General features: G+C 35.3%; 1 long non-coding RNA gene across 1 annotated transcript in view; it reads right to left on the bottom strand.

Moving 5' to 3' along the window:
- Window positions 1–11012: 11012 nt before the first annotated feature.
- Window positions 11013–23520, bottom strand: part of LOC130453735 (uncharacterized) — a 58157-nt gene continuing 45649 nt past the window's right edge. Inside the window, exons 2-3 of the long non-coding RNA XR_008911265.1 lie at window positions 12050–12122; window positions 11013–11778 (exon numbers count right to left, since the gene is read on the bottom strand). This is a non-coding gene — a long non-coding RNA (uncharacterized LOC130453735). The remainder of the gene's footprint in view (window positions 11779–12049; window positions 12123–23520) is intronic.

The following is a 23520-nucleotide window of genomic DNA, read 5'->3' as shown; positions in this document are numbered from 1 at the left end:
ATTGATGGATATTTGTCACAGTTTTTACAAACGTAGCAAATCTTTCAACCTTGGTAATAAACATATATATATATATATATGTATATATATATATATATATATATATTTAAACAAGGTAAAACTCATCTTGGGTTAAGAACATAATCAAGAAATCTATATATCATTCTGGTGGAAGTAAAATAGTGAGCTGAAGAGTATAAATAAAGGGGTACTCCTTTTTTTGGGGAGGAGGCTTTTTAGGGATACAAATGCCCTGAGATTAACTGCCCCAACTTCCATTCACATATTTAGAAATGCGGGAAGGTTGGGGGTTATAAATAAATTTCACTTCAGCTACTGTAATGGGCCTTACCTCGTGGTAGGGGCTGGCAGAAATGACCAGAGATTGTTTAAAAAAATTACAAAAATCATATTTAAAAAACCCTTAAAATCATTGAGATATTTAGCATATTAAATTTTCCAAGGTTGTTATAGCAATTGTAACCAGTTCTGAAGCCCATCTATCCTCGGCAAAATAGAAAAAAGCTGATTTTTCATATATGGGCTTATTCAATAATATTTGTTCAGCACAGTTATAGGGGGAAAACAACTGAATTTTTAAAACTCAGTACATTCAAAATAAATTCAATCAACCTTAAGTGTAACAGAATAATATTGATTCCAGTAATATATGAACTTAAAATCACAAAGTTATATCTTAAACAAAAGAATAAGGAAAAATGCTATAGAATAGAGATTTTTATAATCATTGGAGTCTAAAATGCCTTAAAATATAGCCTCTAGTCTCTTCAAAGTTCTTGGGGGGGGTATTTTTTGTCTTTGTTTTCTTTTTATTAATTATCCATTTAAATGTCTGTTGTCCAAAGGCAGAGTAGTAAGGGCTAGGCAATGGGGGTTAAGGGATCTGCTCAGGGCCCCACAGCTGGGAAGTATCTGAGGCCAGATTTTAACCCAGGACCACATGTCTGTAGGCCTGGCTCTCAGTTCGCTGAGCCACCCATTTGCCTCCCCAAAGTTGAATCTTTGGGCTGAATCTTTCTTCTGGCACGCAGGTGAAATCAGTGAAATTACCAGAACAGTCAAAAGGTATTCTTTTAAATAGCCCATTTATTTTTAAGTTTCTGTTTGAAAAGTCTGTTTCTTCTCTCTCCCTTTCTCTCTCCCCTGCTATGATCCCTCCTCCTGCCCCAGTCGCCCAGGCCACCCACGTGGAGCCAATACCCCCCCTTTTGTTACCAGCTCAGGATCTGGGTGATGACCCGGCTGGGGTCACGCTCGTGGGTCTGGGGCAAAGAAACAGGCAGGCAGGGCTGGGAGAGTGGGCACCAGGTGATTGCAATCTTGGTTGAATCAGGTGGGCCAGGTGAGTGAGAGAAAGGTCAGGAGCAGCAGCAGGAGAAACAGGCAGGCAGAACGAAGCAGCCAGGAGCCAGGTGGGCAGCAAATGCAACAGGTCTGGATTGGATCGGGGACTGCAGGCAGGAACAGAGAAGTGGCCAGCCGGCTGAGCCGGGTGGGGGAGCTATCTAACAGCTGGAATGAGCAGCAGCTTTGTGAGGTTAAAAAATAACCTCGGCCAGAGAAATGTGGATCAAAAAAAAATTCTAGGCACTAGCTATTAAAGATTAAATCAGAAGACTGAGATATTTCGTTATCCCTTTGTGATCGCCAAACTGTAACAGTTAAAATTTAGGGGAGACTGAGGCAGGTAGAAATTAGTTTCTCTCTGCAAGGAGTATTATATTTTTAGAGGTTTATTAAAAGTTAAGGATTAAAGAAAATACAGGATAAGAAAAATGTGCCTAGGCCAGAGAGGCCTAGACAAGATAATCTCACATCATGGAAGAGACTCCTCTGCTCCAAAACGGAAGTCCAAAAGAGAGCCCCAAAGCCTTTGCAATCAGGTTAAATCCCTTCTCGATCTCAGCCCAGATGAGATTACAAGGCATTCTGGGGAAGTGGAGCAAAGGCTTGTGGGGATTGAAGTCCTGGATTCCAATCCATTTTTACATTGGTGCCTTCTCCAAATAGTTCACTTTTTGAATTTGGAGAGGTATCATGTTTCTTTACATTAAAATTACTATCAAAATAATTTTAACTTTGCATTTTAGAACAATAATACATCCCCCCATGAAGAGGGTGTTGAAAAACACAGTGATCACTTAGGGATGCATGGCTGATTTATGAGGTACTTGAACCAATTATCAAAAGAAAAAAACAAATGGAAGAAAAAGCAAATTTTGGGGGAGAAAGAAAAAAATTCAAAATCAGAATCAAAATATAAAAAATCTATGTACATAAAATTTTGAGCATACAAGAATAAATTCAAGATAGGCCCTTGTATTTTAGGTTCAATTTAATGAATTTCTAATAGGGTCTTGCATTAGGGACCAATTAAAGTAATTTCTATCCCACAAGTCTGTAGGACAAAATGCAGTAATATTTCACTTGCCCATTTGCAGCCAAGACTACAGGAAACTGCCATACTATAAGAGAGAAAAAGGACTAGGTTATAGGAGTAAATGGGAGCCAGAATGAAGCCAGAGTAATAGATGTCATGTATTTGATATAGAATGTGTGGTTCAAGGAAGTCCTGCATTTAACACATGTTACACAGCTGTAACCTGGAGTCTCACACATGATCAAGTCCTTGATTGCACAGAATGTCATCAAGCCATGTAGGATTGGTTTGGTCTCTTTGACCTTGTGCTTGATTGGCACTATGCAAGTAGCTTTGTGCTTCTTTGGCACTGTGCAATGGCTCTTTTTGTATTTCCTTCTCCTGGCCATCAGACAGAATTATTAAGCAAAGTCCCATAATTATTTATCAATAAATGGCAGGTTTCCATAGTCTAAAACTTTTGGATATGTATCAATATTATAGCAAATATATATTTTAACTTATTTTACTGCAAAATCAAAAAAGTTAAAGAAAACCTCAATACTGGTGATGTGCTTCAAATAAAAAAAGGAGAGAAAAAATAAAAATTAAATAGTATATTTGCACATGCAAGCAAAAACAATAATAAAAGAGTTTTAAAAATCAAATTATATATATATATATGTATACATACATATATATATATATATATATATATATATATATATGGAGAGAGAGAGAGAGAGAGAGAGAGAGAGAGAGAGAGAGAGATGTAAAAAATAGACTCGAATACAGGACTACAATCCCCACGAGCCTTTGCTCCACTTCCCCAGAATGCCTTGTAATCTCACCTGGGCCGAGATCGAGAAGATATTTAAGCAAAGGCTTTTGAAGGCTCTTGGCTTTTTGGACTTCCGTTTTGGAGCAGACACAGCTCTTTCCATAATGTAGGTGAGGTCTAGGCCTCTGGCCTAGACACGTGTTTTTTCTTATCCTGTATTTTCTTTTAATCCTTAACTTTAATAAACCTCTAAAAAATATAATAATCCTTGCAGAGAGAAACTAATTTCTACCTGCCTCAGTCTCCCCATCTCCCCTAAATTTTAATCTTTACAGTTGGCGACCTAATGGAAAAAAGAACTTTCAGTCTTCTGATTTCTTTTCTGATCTTAAATTCAGTTTTAATATCTAGTACCTAGAAAAAAAAAATTTTTTTTTGAGCCATATCTCTCTGGCCAAGGTTTTCTACCCTCGCAAAGCTGCTACAGGCTCGGGACCTGCCCCGCCGCTTCCTGCCTGCAACCTGCAGCCCTGATTGTCCTCACCTGGTACCTGGTCCCGGCCTTGCCCACCCCCGCAGCCGCTCCAGCTCCTGGCCTCTCACCGGCCCGCTGCCTGCCTATTTCTGCGCCCCAGACCCAAGAGCGTGACCCCAGCCGGCTCATCACCCAGATCCTTGGAGCAGATCGCTCAGGACTCATTGCGACCAGCTGGTAACAGTATTGGCCACGTGGGCGGAGGGGAGAGACCAGAGGGAAAGGAGACCGGGAAATTTTCCCTTAGGCTAAGCCTCCACGTGGATGGGGGTATTGGCCACAGGGGTATCAGAGAGGGGAAAGACAGAAAAGACTAGAGAGAAGAAACAGACTTTTCAAAAAGAAACCTAAAAAGCAATGGGCTGTTTAAAAGGATTTTTGACTCTTCTGGCGATTTTATTGATTTTGCCTGCCTGTCTGGGAGCAGACTCAGCCCAAAGATTCAACTTTAAATTTGGGGAGGAAAATGGGTGGCCCAGCGAACTGGAAGCCAGGCCCAGAGAAGGGAGGTCTCTAGTTAAAATCTGGCCTCCAACGCTTCCCAGCTATGGGGCCCTGGACGGATCCCTTGAACCCCATAGCCTAGCCTTTACTACTCTACCTTCGGACAATAGACATTTAAATGGATAATTAAAAACAAACAAACAAAAAAAAACCCCAAGGAACTTTGAAGAGACTAAAGGCTATATTCTAAGGCATTTCAGACTCCAATGGTTTATAAACATCTCTGTATTCTATTGCATTTTTTGTTTAAGGTTTAACTTTGTGATTTTAAGTTCATATATTACTGGATTCAATATTATTCTGCTTGAACTGAAGGTTGATTGAATTTATTTTGAATGTACTGAGTTTTAAAATTCTGTTGTTTTTCCCCTATAACTGTGTTGAACAAATATTATTGTGAATAAGCCCATATATGAAAAAACAGCTTTTCTTTTTATTTTGCTGAGGATAGATGGACTTCAGAACTGGTTATAATTGTATTAACAACCTTTGGAAAATTTAATGTGCTAAATACCTCAAATGATTTGATTTTAAGGGTTTTTTAAATATGATTTTTGGAATTTTTTTTAACAATCTGGTTATTTTTGCCTGCCCCTACCACAAGGTAAGGCCCATTACAGTAGCTGAAGTGAAATGTATTTTATAAACCCCAACCTTCCCACATGTGAATGGAAGTTGGGCAGTTAATTTCAGGGCATTTGTACCCTTAAAAAGCCTCCAAAAGGAGCATCCCTTTATTTATACTCTTCAGCTCACTACTTTATTTGCACCAGAATGATATCTAGATTTCTTGATTATGTTCTTAACCCTAGATGAGTTTTACTTTGTTTAAAAAAAATATGTTTAAATACCAAGGTTGAAGGATTGCTGTTTGTAAAAATTGTGACAAATGTCCATCAATTCATAGGTTTTAAAAATGTCATACAGCAACTTATGTGAAATATGAAAGTGTGTTTGTTTGCTATTGTATTAATTGGGCTATTGAAAATTTTGGGGATTTTGATATCTACATATTTGTACCTACTGTATTTTTAAAAAAAATGAAAAATTGTTAACCTTGTTCAATTCATTTGCCTTCTACTCACAGTGATCATGGCCAGATATTAAGAGGAAATGGATCTCATTTTTGGTGAGAAAGCCTTGTATTTTATATTTTCTTAGCTGACACAGTGTCAATGATTATAAGCTATATTTTTGAATTTTTAAAAGCTCTTTTATTATTATATTTTTCTTGCATGTGCAATATACTTTTTCAGTTTTTTTTATTATTTTTTCTCTCCTTTTTATATTTGAAGCACATGTCACCAGTATTAAGATTTTCTTTAACCTTTTGATTTTCAGTGCTACAAGTTTAAGATACATTTGCTAATACATGCCCTAAAAAGCTTGTGACTATAAAAATGATGCCACTAATGATTTAAATAAATTATGGGACTTTGCTTAATGATTCTGTCTGATTCCAGGACAAGAGATACACACAAGAGCCATTTCATAGGGCCAAAGAAAGGCCAATCTAGGATGGATTGATGCACTTCTAAGCCAATACAAATGTCTTGAACCTAGTGTGAAGACTCGAGGTTACTATGTTTAACATGTGTTAAGACATAGGCTTTCCTTGTATCTACACTCACTCTGAAGATACTCACAGATGAGTATCCCCAAAACCTTGGCTCCTACTTGGCTTCTATAATCTGGTCCCCTTTTCTGCCTCTCATAGTGTGGTACCTTTCTGTAGTCCTGGCAATGACTGGGTAAATGCATCATTACTTAGATCATTTTGATTGGGCCCTGATTGAACGACCTGTTATAGATTTATTTTTCTTCTACTTGGAATTTTTACATATAAGACTTTGATAGTCTATATTTTCATCCAGAAATTTTTCTTTTCTTTTGGATTTTCTGATGTCTTTTTAATATCTCTTGCCAATTGATTCATATACCTCATACCTCAGCCATGCATCCCTAACTGATTCTGAATTTTTATATCACCCTCTTAACGGGGGGAATGTAAAAAAAAATATCATTATTTAAATTGCAAAGTTTAAATTCCTTTTGAGAAGAATTTTAGGTAAAGAAGATGCTACTTCCCTGAATTCAGAAACTGAACTGTTGGAGAAGCCATCATGAAGAAGCCTCCAGACCACGAACTGCACAAAATGAACTTTGGGTGTGGTTAATGAACATTTATTTGCATGCATACTTTCATGCCAAAGGGGACTGCCCCCTAACTGGCTTTCTGTCAATGCGTCCAGTAATTCTTGGTTTTATTCTTTTCTTTCTCTTATCCTCAATTATTGTAATCTTTAAATTGATTATGTTTTCATGATCCTTTGGAAAAAAATTAATTTTTTGCAAATGATCAAAGGGGGGGAATGTAAAAAATAGACTCGAATACAGGACTACAATCCCCACGAGCCTTTGCTCCACTTCCCCAGAATGCCTTGTAATCTCACCTGGGCCGAGATCGAGAAGATATTTAAGCAAAGGCTTTTGAAGGCTCTTGGCTTTTTGGACTTCCGTTTTGGAGCAGACACAGCTCTTTCCATAATGTAGGTGAGGTCTAGGCCTCTGGCCTAGACACGTGTTTTTTCTTATCCTGTATTTTCTTTTAATCCTTAACTTTAATAAACCTCTAAAAAATATAATAATCCTTGCAGAGAGAAACTAATTTCTACCTGCCTCAGTCTCCCCATCTCCCCTAAATTTTAATCTTTACAGAGAGAAAGCTTATAATCATTGATACACTGTGTCAGCTAAGGGAAGATAGAATACAAAGGTTTCTCACCAAAAAAATGAGATTCATTTCCTTTTCAAACTTGGCCATGATCTATTAAAAGTTTTGTTTTTTTTTTTATTAAAGAACAGTGGTACAACAAATAATGTACATCCCAAAACTATCAAAATTCTCCCAAAATAGCCTATTTAATGATAATAGCAAACAAATCCACCATCATTATTTTACATGAATCTGCTGTATGATATTTAAAGCTAATGGACACTTGTCACAGGTTTTTCAGGTGTAGTAAATCTTTCAACCTTGGTTGAGATATTTTTAAACAAAGTAAAACTTATTTGAGTCTAGAACATTACTAAGAAATCTAGTTTGTTTTGGTGGAAGTAAATTAAACTGAAGAGTTACAAATGAGAGATGCTCCCTCTTGGGAGCCATCCAGGGGTATCATGCCCTGGGATCAATTTCCTAGCTCCTTTGGTATAAGACTATTATGTCTTATCCATTCACATTTTTACAAATGCGGGAGGTGGGGATTATAATTGTACTTCACTTCAGCTACTAAAATAGACCCTTTACTGCTTGTTACAAATAACTCAGAGGCAGGCAAAATGATCAGAGTTGTTGAAGAAAAAAAAAATTGAATCATGTCTAAAGACCCCTTCATTTGAGATATTTAGCTCATTAAATTTACCAAAGTTTGTTAACCAGGTTGACGGAGTCCATCTATCAACTGTTTATAAGCCAAAATGAAAGAAAAGGCTGTTTTTATATGGCCTTATTCAATAATATTTGTTCAGTATAGTTATAGGGGTAAAGTAACAGAATATATCAGTAGTGAAAACACAGTAGATTAAACTGATTCATTGTGGCAAAATAGTACTGAATACATTAATATATGAACTTAAAACAACAAAATTCAATCTTAAAGCAGACAATAAGCAAAATACAATAAAATACAGAGACTTTCATAAAACAATGTAGTCTAAAAAGGCTTAAAACTTTCACCTCCAGGCTCTTCAAAGTTCCTTGCTCTACCCGTTCAGATTCCTTTTGTCAGAACTGTGGTATTTCCCATAGCAAGGGAGAACATGGGTTTGAGTAATCTCAAACTGGATGAATCTTAGAGACTGAGCAGGCACAAATGCAAAGGGTTGTAGATAGATGAATTTCTCCCCTGAATCTCAGGCAAGATATTTGAAAGGACCAGTGCCCTCATGAATGGTAGAAACAAAAAACACCCTAAAATTTGAAGCTGTTTGAAATAGAATGCGCCATGCTTGTGATTTACTTCCTGTTTGTAAGAGTCAGTTCCTTCTTCCCTTCTCCCACTAAGGTCCCCTGCCACATTGAGGTTAATTATTGCCAAAGGAAAGCAGACCCAGGTCTTTTTACCAGCTGCCCAGAGGGTGGCTCCAAGGACTCCCAGCTTCTTGGTGGTAGCAATCAGTAGCACCAAAAGGATTAGCAACAGGGGCAGCTTCCAGGGTTGGGGCCCAGGGCTGGGGCTGGGGCCAGAACAGGAGCAGGAGGAGGAGCAATTGGGATCAAGAATGTCAGGAACTGATGGCTGGTTCAACCCAGGAGGCTGGATTGGCAGCAAGATCAGCAATGCCAGAGGAACATGGGCTCAAGCAATGGGCTAGAGAAGTGACTCATCTCCTCTTTGCCAAGAGTCCCCTGGCTAAAAATAGCCTTGTCTGTAGGGAGAGTGAACAGGTAAAAAGTAGGGAAAAGGCAGCAGCTCTGGTAGAGAGTTCAGGGTGTAATAAATAATAAGGGACTATATTTGGTTATTAATTGATAACTAACAGATCAGGCAATTATCTTATTTCTTCTCTTTCCCTCCTCCCTCTATACATCCCTTCCTCCCATTTCCTCCCACTTCAGCTTCTTCTGCTTCCCTCCCCCTTTTCTTCTTCATCTTTTAAATCACTCACAGTGAGTTAACGATGTTTCAAAAGAAATATTCTTTATCTTCTTTTAACTTAAGTAAGGGTTTATTTGGGGAAGACAGGAAAAGATAGAGAATGGAGGTAAGAGGGTTGGGGATTTCCCTAACACTACAGAGAGCCGCAAGTTTGGAGGATATTTGGATACAGTTCAAATTGAGAGAAATGTATTTCATCAACAAAGCAAGTCAGAAAGACATCTGGACTATTGTCCTTCTTTCTTCTGCCTTCAAAGTCACCAGGGACCACCACTCCTTTCTGTCTTCCATCTTCCCTGATACAAAGCAACAGAAGACCCAGAGTTCAGTCAGCCATTGGCTTTGCACTGTTTCCTGGTAACATTCCAAATCAGAACCTCTCATTTGACTGACAGGTCACCACTCAGCCACTGCTTCTGCCTTTTGTATGCTTCCCAATTCCTCTCTCTTCCACAAGGGTTTGGTGGGTGGGTGGTGTGGGCAAAAAGCCTTGGCAGGAGTTAACCATCAAATGCAAAAGTTAAAATTACATCTCAATAATAAAAAAAAATATTTTTAGGAGATTTATTAATGATCATTAGAAATTAAGGAATAAAGAGGATACAAAATAAAGACCATGGGACCATGGTTGATTAATCCATTTAAAATGTCTGTGCTGAGCTTACCACCATCACCAAGCTCAATGTCATCATGCCAAAGAGAGCAGGCAGGACAGCCACTCAATATTTATCCCTTGTCTATAGGAAGTATGTAATGATGGGAAGTCAGTGGGCTCCTGGGAAATGCAGTTCGTTTTTAAGAGTAAGAGATTGTCAATTATACAAGCATAACCAAGAGAATGTTGTGCACAGTTACAACAGTAATGTATCATAATCTTCTGTGAATGACTGAATCATTATCAACAATGTAAAAATCCAGGAAAACATCAAGGAATTTATGATGAAAAATATCATCCACTACCAAAGAAGGAACTGACAGCATCAAAATGCAGATTGATGTGTACCATTTTTCACTTTATTTTCTCCATGAATTTTTCTCTCTTGTAAATGATGTTCCTTGCTTCACAGCATGAAAAACATAGAAATACATACTGTATGACAACACATGTACAAATTATATCATATTACTTACTTTCTCAGGGAGGATGGAGGGGTGGCAATTAGGGAGAGAACATGGATGGCAAAATATCAGAAAATGAATATTAAAATTGTTCAGCATAATAATCTGAAAAATATTCAAAATTAATAAAAAATAAAAGTTAGACATAACTGAAATGACTGAACAACAACGTATAGATTATCAATTATTCTTCTAAGAAGCTTTAGGGACAAATAAAGTTCAAACTTTGTGGTGATGATTTTAGGTAGGTTATAATATCACATATTTGGAATAAGAGGGAAGTTTAGGAGTCATCTAATATATCCTCCCTACCCTATTTTTAGATAGGAAGACAACCATACAGAAGGTAAAATTACTCCTTTGCATGAATATAACCCAAAGGACAGAAGTCTTGGGTCATTTCTCTATTTACATGATTTGTCTCTGATAGTAGCAGTTTTCATGGATTCATGGATCTCTATGCAAATGACTTAGAGTCATCTTTAGATCTTTTCTATCTCTCTAGAGCTAACTGGTGTACATCACCATTTCGATATCCAGTAGACATCTTATACATAACATTTCCAAAACAAGATTCATTTTCCTTTTCTTAAACTCATCCCTCTTTCTGATTTTCCTATTTCTGACAAGGGTAAGACTATCCTTCTAGTCACTTAGGTTCATATTATAGGTGCTTTCTCCACTTCTCTTTCTTAATTTCTTGCCAAAGCAAATGAAGATTTTTGCCATTTCCATCTCTAGGCCTGAGCCTTAAGGGAGATTAGTAAGTCTTTATCACTCACCAAAAGATCATCCCAAGCAAGCTCTATTCCTTCACTGAAATCCTCAACTCCTGAACTGAGTTCAGAGACCTTCCTCTGAACTCCTGACCTCCTCCAATTCAGCTTCCAAACTGAACTTAAATTGCAACTGAATTCAATTCCCCTGAACTTGTTCCTTTGCTTCCTTTTAAAGAGATTTTTCTCTTATGTCACCCCCCCCCCAACTTTCACATCTACCAATCACAGTAGATGCTTTTCCCCAGGACTACCCATTCTCAGTTCCTATCTTCTTTGGTTATCACCTTCTCTGGTTAGACTAAAACTTCACACCTCTTTTGTTAAGCTTGCCTTCTGTAAGTTGCTTGACCTTTTAGTGATTAATTTAACCTTTATAGGTACTTAACACCCTTTTGTATTAGATCTAAAAATAGACCACCTAGTTTAGGGTTTTTGCTTCACTATAAGCATGAGTTAGGGATGTTTCACTGTCCAGTCAGGAGTTTACAACTTTATCTTTCCATAAGGCACTGTCTGAGCAGGGTGGAGTAATTTTAAAGTTCTCAATACATTCCTGACCAAGTACCTCCATTGTAGAAAATGGGGAATAGCTTAATCAAATCTTCTGTAGTAGAGTCTGAGCAGTTTTAAGATTCACAATTCCCCCTGATGATCATTGGGAGACTAGTCTGCCCATTGATCATTTAACATAATCATCTTGTAGTCCTAAACACACTTCTAACTACAGATGTATACAATATTCAGTTTTCTAAGAGGAAATTACAGTAGTGAGGAAGGAATAGAAAAGAAAGAAAGCAAAACTAATGTTTTGCTAGGCGCATTGACAGAAAGCCAAAATAGGGGTAGTCCCCTTGTCATAAAATTGTGCATTTACGATAAATGTTCAATCAAACTTCAGTTCAATCAACCAAACCCAAAGTTCATTCTGGATCTTCTTGATGTAGTGTGGGTTTTCTGGCATCTTTCTGTAACAGTTCATTCTCTGGATTTAGGAGTTAGCAAGCTTCTTCCTTGAAGATCTTTCTTGAACAAAAAAAAATAAAAAATCTTGGATTTTTATTAAAATACAAAGGCTGTAACTCCAGTGAGAAGTTGAAAGGGAGAAGTGGGGGCAGGAGACAGGTTTTTAAACAAACAGGTTGATTAAGTTAAGGTGGCAATATGTCTCCCTCAGTGGAGTTTGGGATCCCTGAGTTAAGTCTGCCTCAGTGAGGCAAGATGACCCCTTTTAATCCCACCTCCCAAAGACACTTTAGCTGGCAGCCCTTTGAGGTTAATGTATGGCCTCACCTGGTAAGGAAAGATGACAGTGTTCCTTAGCCAGCTGTTCTGAGCCACAGGGCTTCAGAATCAAACCCCTTCTCTGTGGAGAGTATAAGGGACAGGATTTCAGTTTGAAATCTAGTTAACCTCAATCCTTTGTCTTATAATCTAAATACAGGCCCAAACCCAGATCTAAATATTTGTAATATAATTGACATTAATGGGAAAGGTAATGGTGGAGGAATAAGGGGGAAAGGGTAAGTGGGTGATGGTCTACCTCCATTGAAGATTGGCTTTCAAAGTCTGGAGGTTGGAGGATTAGAGGCCTTGGCCTCCCTTCCCACCAACTGCTTCCTGCCCCTACACATAATGGTCTCACTATTCTAATGTACAGTTCAAGGGACAGGTAATGGAGAGAGATCCAAGGGAATGGATTAGGTGGCTCAGGCCCCAGTGAGTCCAACCAAAATCCCTCTTGAGAATTCAGATGGCTGTTGAATCTCAGCAGAGGTATGGAGGGTCTCTGAATGGAGTCAGGTTCCAACTGGTAGGGAAATCCAGTAGAGCCTCTGGAAACTGCTCCTTCTCCTCCTCTTCCCAGGCTGGAAGTCCTTGACCATTGGCTTCAGAGTTCTCTCCAGCTTTCAGAACTGCCAGGATTCTCTTGCCCATCCTCTGCTGCTACTCAGGCTGATCTGTCTATCAGCCTGGCTTCTCATCTCAACTCCAAGGTCTCTCCTCCTTACTTTACAATAGTAACTCTTTCCTTATGGGGCTCCATGCCTTAATTATCTCTACTGTGCAATTTATACTTCATACAGAAACCAAGATGATACTCCTAAAGCAGAGGTTTAACTCTTTTCCTTGCCTATTCAACATATTCGAGTCCCTCATTATTAAGACTAACAACTACTAACTCTTTTGTTAGGCATTTCACAGTCTGGCTCATAAAAATATATATAAAGGACTCTGATGGAGTCCTTTAATAGTCATCTACCATCAATCAACCAATGAGTATTCCTTAATTTCATACTATAAGCCAGATATTTTGCAAGTTATTGCGGATTTAAATACCAATAATAAACAGGTAAAAATGATTTGCTCTCAAAGAGCTTATATTTTATTAGAAGACTCAACACATATACATATGCATCCTAACAAAAATCGTTAAAAATACAAGGTGATTTTGGTGAAGTAGCAGCTCTGGGACGAGGAAAAGCTTGATGGAGAAGATAATATTTGAGCTGAGCTTTGAAAGAAACAAGGGGATTCCAAGAAATGAAGATGAGGAGGGTTTTTATCAAGTACAGGATACTTGTAAAAGGGAAAGGATATAGGAAATGAGATGTTATATCTGAGTGTCAGCAAATAGGTCAGCATGGCTTGGTCAAAGAGTATATGATAGAAAGCAATATTAAATAAAATTGGAAAAGTGTATATATATATATTTGAATTTGAATATATATATGCATATATATGTATTTGAATCAAATTGAATCAGGAGAAGAAAATACTAACTAGTGATACTTTACTTATGTTCAAGAATTTGAAAGACTTTTATACTTAAGTAGCATTAAACTTGATTTCTTTGACCACAACAGTGCCTATAACTGGTATTAATTGGGTGAATGTTCCTAAAACACAAATTTAGATTTGTTTTTAAGAAAGTTTCTTACTAATTTGAGTTGCTCAAAAGAGCAGCTCTCTCCTCTAAACTATAGGGAATAATCCCAATGTAGATATATATCAAGAGTTGGGATAATTACTTGTCAGATATACCACAGTAAAGATTCTTGTTATGGCCATGGTTTAGAATAAATGGACGTTGGAGTTCCTTCTAACTCAAAAATTTTGTGATTTAGTAAGTTGATAGAGACCCAAATTAATTATAATATAATCCAAGAGTCGCCTTTTTGAACATGCAACTTTTGGGAGGCAAGCTGGTTAAAATGACATTTCATCAATGTACCCCTAACAGAAGTCTTTGTAGATTGAGAAAACCTGCCCAACTTTGCATTTCACTGACATGTTCTCTGAAGATCCAGAGTCAGCTGGTGACTTGTGAAAGTAAGAATTTAGCAGAACATTCACAGTTGTATATCAGATCACTTTGACTCTTGTTTTTGTATTGGCTATCACTTGCAGTTACTACTTTGACCCTCTCATGTCCTCCCAAGAATATTAAAAATATCATGGAGAGCTTTATTTATCCATTTTTAGCTTCTTAAAAGTTTTTTGTTGGTTTAGCTTCTGGTTTTCTGATCAAGGTTTTCTCTTCTTTGTCTTCCTTTGTTATAGCACTTCCTTATCTATATTTTTTATTACCTATAATATAGAAAAGCTGGAATTTGTGAATCCAAATATTTCTTAGTCCATAGCCCATCATACTAACTTGGAAGAACTGAAACTTGTGAGCAAACAGAACTAATTCTGAGTGTAGAAGAATGATAAATTCTGAAGTTAAAGAGAGTATCTCTTCCACCCTGAGAACTGTGAAGATCAGATTTGGCTCTCCTTTGAATGTAACAATGAAGGCACTTAGCTCTTCCTTGATTGTGAAGATTAAATTGTAATTCCCTGTCTATTTTTAGATTTTAATGCCCAAAGTGTAAATACAGTACTTAAAGTTGAGTATGTATGTCTACCCATTTTGGATTTTAACCACAAAAAGGTGTGAACACCCATTTCATATATTGAGTAGGAGGTCTGTGACCCATGTGTGAAAGAGTGGGTAGTCCTGGAGTAGAGCATCAGCTGTGATTGGTAGACTTAAAATTTAGGGGAAGTGACACAAGATAAAAAGATCTTTAAAATAGAAACAGAGATGCACAGAAGACAGAGACTTGGACTTGGAAGGAAGGGACACTTGAAGGAAGTCACTTGGAGTGAAGACACTTGGAGTGAAGAGAGACTTGGTGTGAAGAGGGACATCTGGAGTTTGAAAGAGACATACTTGGGGTGGAGTCTGCTGGAGTTGAGGCTGATAAAAGAATCTGCTGATTGAACTGACAACGTGGTGAGTGTAAAGGCTAACTTCCTTTCCTTGGCCTTTTGGCCTAGAAATTCTTACCTGGGTCAGAGGAAGCCAAAGCTCTTTCTCTCTCTTTCCCTTTCCTTCTCTTTATCTCTTCCTTAATATCCTCCCTCTATTGTAAAAATAAACTACCATAAATTCTATTTGACTTTAGTAATTTATTTTTGGAATTTAGAAATTAAATCCCTGGTGACCAATTAAATATTCAGTCCAACCATAAATTTAACAGAACATAAAGACAAAAATAAAACCTTGATGATAAAATAAAAGTCAAGAAAAAGCTGAAAAAATGAACAGACAATTTAAAAAAAACCTAAGAATAGAAAATTTTTTATGGAGACAAGATAGAGTAAGACACAAAATCAGAAGTGGATGATGAGATCAAAGCAACTACATGCAAAACTTCAAGGAAAAATAAAAATTGATCTCATATCCTAGAAGACCTCAAAACTGATTTCAAAAATTAAATAGAAGAGCAGGAAATATGGGGAAAAGAATGAAAGTGATACAAGAAACTTATCTTGTAAGAGGAGACACAGAAAATATCGGAGAAAATAACACCTTAAAAAGTAGCATTAGCCAAATGGACCAAGTGGTTCCAAAATCTCCTTGAAGAAAATAATTCTTTAAAAATAATATTGGGCAAGTGGAAACTAATGACTTCCTGAGACCCAAAGAAATAATGAAACAAAATTAAAAGAATTTTAAAAAATAAAAGGAAATATGAAATGTCTAATTGGAGAAAACAATTGACACAGAAAACAGCACCAGGAGAGAAAATTTAAGAATTATCAGAATATCTGAAAATCATGTTCAAAAAACAAAAACACAAACAAAAAACGCTAGACATTATATTGCAAGAAATTATCAAAGAAAACTTCCCTAATATTCTTAAATTAGAGGGTAAAACAGAAATCGAAACAATCCATCAATCACCTCCTGAAAGAAATTCCCAAATAAAATTTATCAGGAACATTATAATTCTAGAGCACCCAGAACAAGGAAAACATACCAAAAGCATCTATAAAGAAACAATTCAAATATCATGGAACTACAGTCAATATTACCCAGGGATTAGTGGTTTCTACATTAGGTTGAAATATGGTATTTCAGAAGGCAAAGGAGCTAGGTCTACAATGAAATTTCACCTACTCAGCAAAACTGAGTATATTCTTTCAGAAAAAATAATGGCTATTTAGTGAAATAGAAGATTTCTAAAAGTTCTTTATGAAAATACTAGGTCTGAACAGAAAAGTTGATGTTCAAATATAAAACTCAATAAAAGCATATAAAGAAAAAAATTAAGGGATTTGATAAAGAGGAACTGTTTGCATTCATATACAGGAACATACTTGTATCTCTTAAAAATAATTTATCTTTATTAAGGCAGTTAGAAGGAGTATACATAGAGAGAGGGTTTGTGAGTAAGTTGGTTAGGATAATATTCTAAAGAAAGCCATGGGATGAAAAAAGAGGGTTATACTGAGAGGAGAGAAAAGGGAGAGATAGAAAGGGGCAAATTATTCCACCTAAAGAGGGAAGATGAAAATATCACAGTGGAGAGGAGGATACGGATGGTGAACAGCAATGCTTAACACTTGCTCATTTAAATTAGCTCAGAGAAGGAATAACAACCACAATCAGTCAGGTATAGAAATCTATCTTACACTATAGGGAAGTAGAAGGAGAATTTTAAAAAGAGCAAGGTAATAGAAAGGAGGATGAAGTTGGGGAGGGATTAATGAAAAGCAAAATAATTGTGAATAGGAATAAAGTGAAAGAGGGAAAGTGTAGAATAAAAAGAGGAAATAAAATTGAGAGGATTACACATTTGGTAATTATAAATTAATGTGAATAGGATGAACTTTCATAAAAAATGAGTATAGTACATTGGATTAAAAACCAAAAGACTACAATATGTTGTTTTCAAGAACCGTATTTAAATCAGTAATATACACAAGGTTAAAGGCTTGAGCACAATTCATTATGAATCAGCTAAAGTTAAAAAAAAGTAGAGGTAGCAATCATGATCTCAGACAAAGCTAAAGCAAAAATAGAGCTACTTAAAAGAGATAAGGAAGGTAATTATATCTTGATAAAAAGTACCATAGACCATGAAGAAATATCAATATTAAACTTATATGCACCAAATGGTCTAGCCTCTAAATTTTTAAAAGTGAAATTAAATGAGATTCAGAACAAAGTAGGAAGTAAACCTATACTAGTGGGAGACTATAACCTCCCCCTCTTAGAACTAAGTAAATCTAATACAAAATAAACAAAAAAGGAGATGGGGTGAATGGAATATTAGAAAAGTTATATTTAATAGTCTCTGGAGACAATTGAATATGAATAGAAAAGAATATATCCTCTTCTCAGTGGTACATGGCACCTACACAAAAATTGGTCATGTATTAGGACACAAAAATTTCACAACCAAATGAAGAAAAGCAGAAATAATAAATGCATCCTTTTTCAGATCACAATGCAACTAAAATTATAATTTTAAAAAAGCCATAGAAAGACAAATGAAAAGTGGAAACTAAAAGTTTCATATACTTCTACATTCTAATTCTAAAATGGGGATGGATCAAAGAACAAATTATATAATCAATTTCATTAATGATAATGACAATGAGATGATATATCAAAATTTATCAGATGCTATCAAAGCAGTACTTAGTAGAAAGTCTATATCTCTAAATCTTCTCTCTCCATATCATCAGTAAAATAGAAAAAAAAAACAAATGAATAAATTGGACATGCAACTAAAAATTAGAAAAAAGAACAAATTAAAAGTCTCCAATTAAAAACTGAATTAGAAATCCTGAAATTCATAGGGGAAATTACTAAAATTCAAATAAGAAAACCATTGAACTAATAAATAAGACTAGGACTTGGTTTTATGAAAAATAAAATAAAATGATATGCCATTGATTAATTTTGTTTAAAAAATGAAAGGAGAGGGGGCAGCTGGGTAGCACAGTGGATTGAGAGTCAGGTCTAGAGACAGGAGATCCTAGGTTCAAATCTGACCTCAGACACTTCCCAGCTGTGTGACCCTGGGCAAGTCACTTGATCCCCATTGCCTAGCCCTTACCACTCTTCTGCCTTGGAGCCAATACAGAGTATTGACTCCAAGAAGGAAGGTAAGGGTTTAAAAAATAAAAGGAGAAAATAAAATTACAAGTTTCAAAACGGAAAAGAATTTACTACCAATGAAGAGGAAATTAAAGCAATCATAAGGAGATATTTTGCCTAATGTAAAAATAAAATATTTGGAGACTCTTCTGGGCAAAGATTTGGCTTATCATGACAGAGAAATCACACTTCCAGAGGTCTGCAGGTTTCTTCCAGATTTAAAACCCAAGACCTCATCTTGCAAATCACACACAATTTTATAGTTTCCTGTTGGTCCCCAATTCCACCAATACTTTCAGGGACTATTTCCAAAGCTAGCAGGTCTCTGAGTCCATTTCAGAACCACTGAGATCTTTCCCTGACCTCTAAGGACTCCCACAAACCTACCATGTCCCAGGACCTGCCCAACCTACAGACTTCTGTGACCTCTAGGTGACCTTTCTCTTTCTTTAATTTTTTATGAGCTAGCTTGCTTAAAACACATCTATGAATCATAATTAATATAGTAATTTACTAATTATTATGATAACACAAGTTTAAAATTAATTTAACAATATATACATTTTAAATTATAACTCAGGCATTATCCTGGGTACAAATTCTTAATCTCATTACATCCAAAGACTTTTTCTTGGGACTTAATTCTTAAACTCATTACATACAAAGACTTCACCTGGCACTAAACTCTTACAATAAATCAGGCTGTTAAATTTTTTCTTAAAAATCACAGTCCAAGCATTGGTTAAGCTATTATTATTATTATTTTTAATTTTCTGGTTATACTAATTATCTGTCCATAAATTTGGCAATTTAAGTAAAATGGAAGAATACTTACAAAAATATAAATTGCCCAGATTAATCAAAGAGAAAATAGAATACTTAAATAATCCTATCTCAGAAAAAGAAATTGAATGTTATCAAAATGAATATTTACTAAGAAAAAATCTACAAGGTAAGATGGATTCTTAAGTGAATTCTACCAAACATTTAAAGAAAAATTAATTTCAATAGTATATAATCTATATGGAATAATAAACCAAAAAGGAATTTCACCAAATTCCTTTAAGAGCAAAAACAGAGAAAGAAAGCCAATTTCCTTAATGAATATAGATGCCAAATTTTTAAATAAAATGCTAGGAAGGAGACTATAGCAATATATAGTACAAATATCATTGATTGTGACTAGGTCAGATTTACATCAAGAATACAGATCTTGTTCAATATTAGGAAAATTATCAGCATAATCGAGTATATCATTAAGAAACTGACAGAAATCACATGATTAATTCAATTGATGCAGAAAAAAAGCTTTTTGCCAAAAGAAAATGTCCATTCCTATTAAAATACAGAACATAATAATAATTGGAGCTTTCCTTGAAATAAGTAGCATCTATCTAATATCATCAGCAAGTATTACCTATAATGAGATCAATTAGTCATTCCCAATAAGATCTTCAGTAAAGAAAGGATGCCCATTATTATCACTTATTTAATATTGTACTATAAATGTTAGCATTAACAATAAGAGAAGGAAAAAAAGTAATGGGAATAATTCAAGTAGACAATAAGAAAACTAAATTATCACTCTTAACAGATGATAGGATAATATATTTAGTTAAAGTTAATGAACTAAAAAATTAATTGAAATAATAACTTTAGGAAAGTTGCAGGATGCAAAATCAACGGACATACATCATCACCATTAACTGTATGTTACCAGCAAAGTCCAACTGAAAGAGATAGGAAAAGAATTACATTTAATATAATTCTAGACAATATAAATGCCAGGAAGTCTACTAGACAAGGCAAACACAGGAATTATATGAATGCTATCACAAAACACTCTTCACTTAAATAAAGTCATATCACTACATTTGGAAAAAATGTTAATTGCTCATGGGATAGTTCTAGCTAATATAACAGAAATTATAATTACACATAATTTAATTTATTTGACTAGTGTCATACCAATCAAACTACCAAAATTATTTTATAGAGATGGAAAAAATAATAACAAATTTCACCCAGAAGAACAAAAGTTTAAGAATATTAACGGAATCAATGGGAAAATATATGAAGGAAGATAGTCTAGCATTACCAAATTTCATACTCTATTACAATGTGCTAATCATCCAACGAAATTGGTCCTGGCCAAGAATAAAATAGTGGATAAATCAAATAGATTAGGAATACAAGTTACACTGGTAAATGACAATAGGAATCTATAATGTTTAATAAGCCCAAATCCCGGCTTTGTGGACAAGAATTCACTATTTCACAAAAACTACTTGGAAACTGGAAAACAGTATGGTAGAAACTAATTATAAACAAATATTTCATACCCTATAGTAAGATACAGTCTTCCCTCCATATATTGCAGTTCACTTATAGCATCTTCACTGTATCACCAGTTTAAAAAAAAAATCTAATTCTGTATCGCAGAATTTTCACTATATTGCAGGATTTTGAGGATGAATACTTAGTTACTATATACAATGAAAATGCAGTGCGCCAGTACCGCTTATGCAAGTTTGCCAACATGAGATTGTGTCTGACACATTATTGACTGATGGAATGAAAGGTGACTAACCCACAGTGTTCTGTTCTGTATTATGGGTTCTGATTGGCTGAGTGTTTATAAGAGTGTGGGAAAAATTAATAAAAGTGTTGAAAATGTTTATAGGAGAGTTGGAAGGGTTTATAAAGCCTTAAAATATATATAAATAGCAAAATAAATGTAATGCCACTACTTGGCAGATTTTCACCTATTGCGGGGATCTCTGGAACATAACTCTTGCAATAGGTGAGGGATCACTCTAAGATCAAAATGGATATATGATTTAGACATAAAGGATGATACCATAAGCAAAATAGGGAAGCATGGAACAGTTTATCTGTCAGATCTATAGATAAGAGGAGAATTTATCACCAAACAAGGAATACAGAAAATTATAATGTAAAATTGATTATTTTGGTTACATTAAATTAAAAAGATCTTGTACAAACAAAATCAATGTAACCAAGATTAGAAATGCAGAAATAAACTGGGGGGGGAGTTCTATAGCTAAATTCTCTGATAAAGGGACTAATTTCTCAAATACAGAGAGTACTAAGTCTTATTGATAAGAATTCAAGTCATTCTCCAATTGACAAATATTCAAAGGATATTTACAGACAGTTATTGATGAAGAAATAATGGCTATCAGTAATGTGAAAAATTGCTCTAAATCACTCTTGATTAGAAAAATGTAAATAATGCAGTTCTGATACCACCTCATGTCTATCAGATCAACTAATCTGACAGTAAAGGAAAGAAGTAATAAATATTGGAAGATCTGCAGCGAAGTTGGGACACTAATGTATGTTAGTGAGGTTATAAAATGATGCAACAATAAAAACTGTGTTATAAAACTGTGCATACTTATTGAACCAATAATACCACTATTAGATTTATATCCCAAAGTAATTTTTGTTAAAGGAAAGGACTCATTTGTTTAAAAATACCAAAAGCAGCTCTTTCATGATGGCAGTAAATTGGAAACTGAGAGGATGTCCATCATTTGGGGAATGGTTGAACAAACTGTGGCATATGATTGTTTTGAAATGCTCTTGTACTATTAAAAGTGATAAGCAGAATGATTTCAGAAAAAAAATACTAGAAAGACTTATAATAATGATGCAGAATGTTGTAAGTAGAACCAGGAAAACATTGTACACTATACAGCAATAGTGTAGGATGATAAACTGTGAAAGATAGATATTCTCAGCTTAACTTCCCAGATTAATTAATTAATTGAGACTCATTACAAAAAATGCTGTCCACCAGAGAAAGAACTGTTGGAGTCTGAATGTTGATCAAATCATATTTTTTTCACTTTATTTTATTAGTTTTTATTTTTGGGTTTTGGTTTTACCTGAGTATTTTCTCTCAGCTATGACCAATATAGAAATGTTTTGCATGATCACACATGGACAACCCAGGTTAAATGGATTATCATCTTAGGGAGGGGATAGGGGAGAGAGGGAGACAATTTGGGTCATATAATTTCAGAAAATGTATGTTGAAAAATATTATTCCATATAATTGGGAAAATAAAATACAAAAAAAATTAACAAAATTCTAAGAATATTCACTCATATATTACTTCTTTTGCAAAATAGATTGAATCCAGCAGAATATCTGATCCTTGAGTCTCAGGAGTGATTTTTTTTCCTTTCTTTGTTTTCCCCAAATCTAGTAAAGTGCCTTGCAAAGAATAATGCAATGAAATCAATTTATTAAATTTTGTTTTAATGGTAGGATCATTGTTTTTTTATAGAGTAATGAGGAAGTTTAGAATTGTTAGATGTCAACTTCTGGCACCTTCAAGCATCAACTGTAGGACTATGGTAATTACATATACTAAGAGGGGTAGGCTACCACTTGTTCTATAAATTATCACTTCCTCACCCTCTCTGGGACTTGGCTTTGAAGTCTCTGAGAAGCCTGCCCTCAGATTAAAGCAGAGGTCTTTTACTCATAGTGTGATACTTTCAGTGTTCTCATACATGGAGGTTAAATCCAGGGATACTCTATAGAATTTATTTTTGCAAGGTTTTTCTGTATCTTAGTGGTTTTATGGGGAATGATGCTGCAACTCATCTTATTTATATGATTCTGCCATAGTCCAGATATATTGAGCAAACTTGTCTCCCATCTTGGAAAAAGAAAAGTCTTCCTTCTCCTCCTCCTCCTCTTCTTCTCTCCCTCTGTCTATCCATCTTTCATTCTTGTTTGTCTCTTTTTACTTATCGTCATCTTTCTGTCTGTGTTTCTCATCTCAGTGTCTGTCACTCTCAGAATTCAGTAAACACAACAAACATTTTGATCCAAAAAGATTTTTTTAAATAAATTACTGGTTAAATGTATGAACTTAAAAAATGAATAAATTAAAATGTTCAAATCCTGCTGTTGAAACTGGAAGAAATAATGGAAAAATCTGGAGTTAAAGGGATTAACTAGGGAATAGGAAAAATAGCTTTGCTCTAAAGGGAACATTAGGGGCAAGGGTCACTCTATCATTTGTATGCTCTGGCTTGGTCATCAGTTCAGGTTGTACCTTCATTACTATGTTCTTATCAACTTTAAAATCCTCAGGTCATTGTTCCGCTCTTGCTAGCACAATCTCCATCAGATCCATTGGCTTCCTTTATTGCTTATGATAACTCTTTCTCAGCCAACTGTAAAATTTCTTCTGCTCTTTCTTCTTTCCAAACACACACATATCCTCAAGGTCATAAGTAGAATTCCAGAAATTTGAGGAATGTTAGGTAAATTATTGTA

Source organism: Monodelphis domestica, chromosome 4 (genome assembly GCF_027887165.1).
Source record: "Monodelphis domestica isolate mMonDom1 chromosome 4, mMonDom1.pri, whole genome shotgun sequence".
Taxonomy (NCBI): domain Eukaryota; kingdom Metazoa; phylum Chordata; class Mammalia; order Didelphimorphia; family Didelphidae; genus Monodelphis; species Monodelphis domestica.
This window is presented reverse-complemented; position numbering and strand designations above follow the sequence as displayed.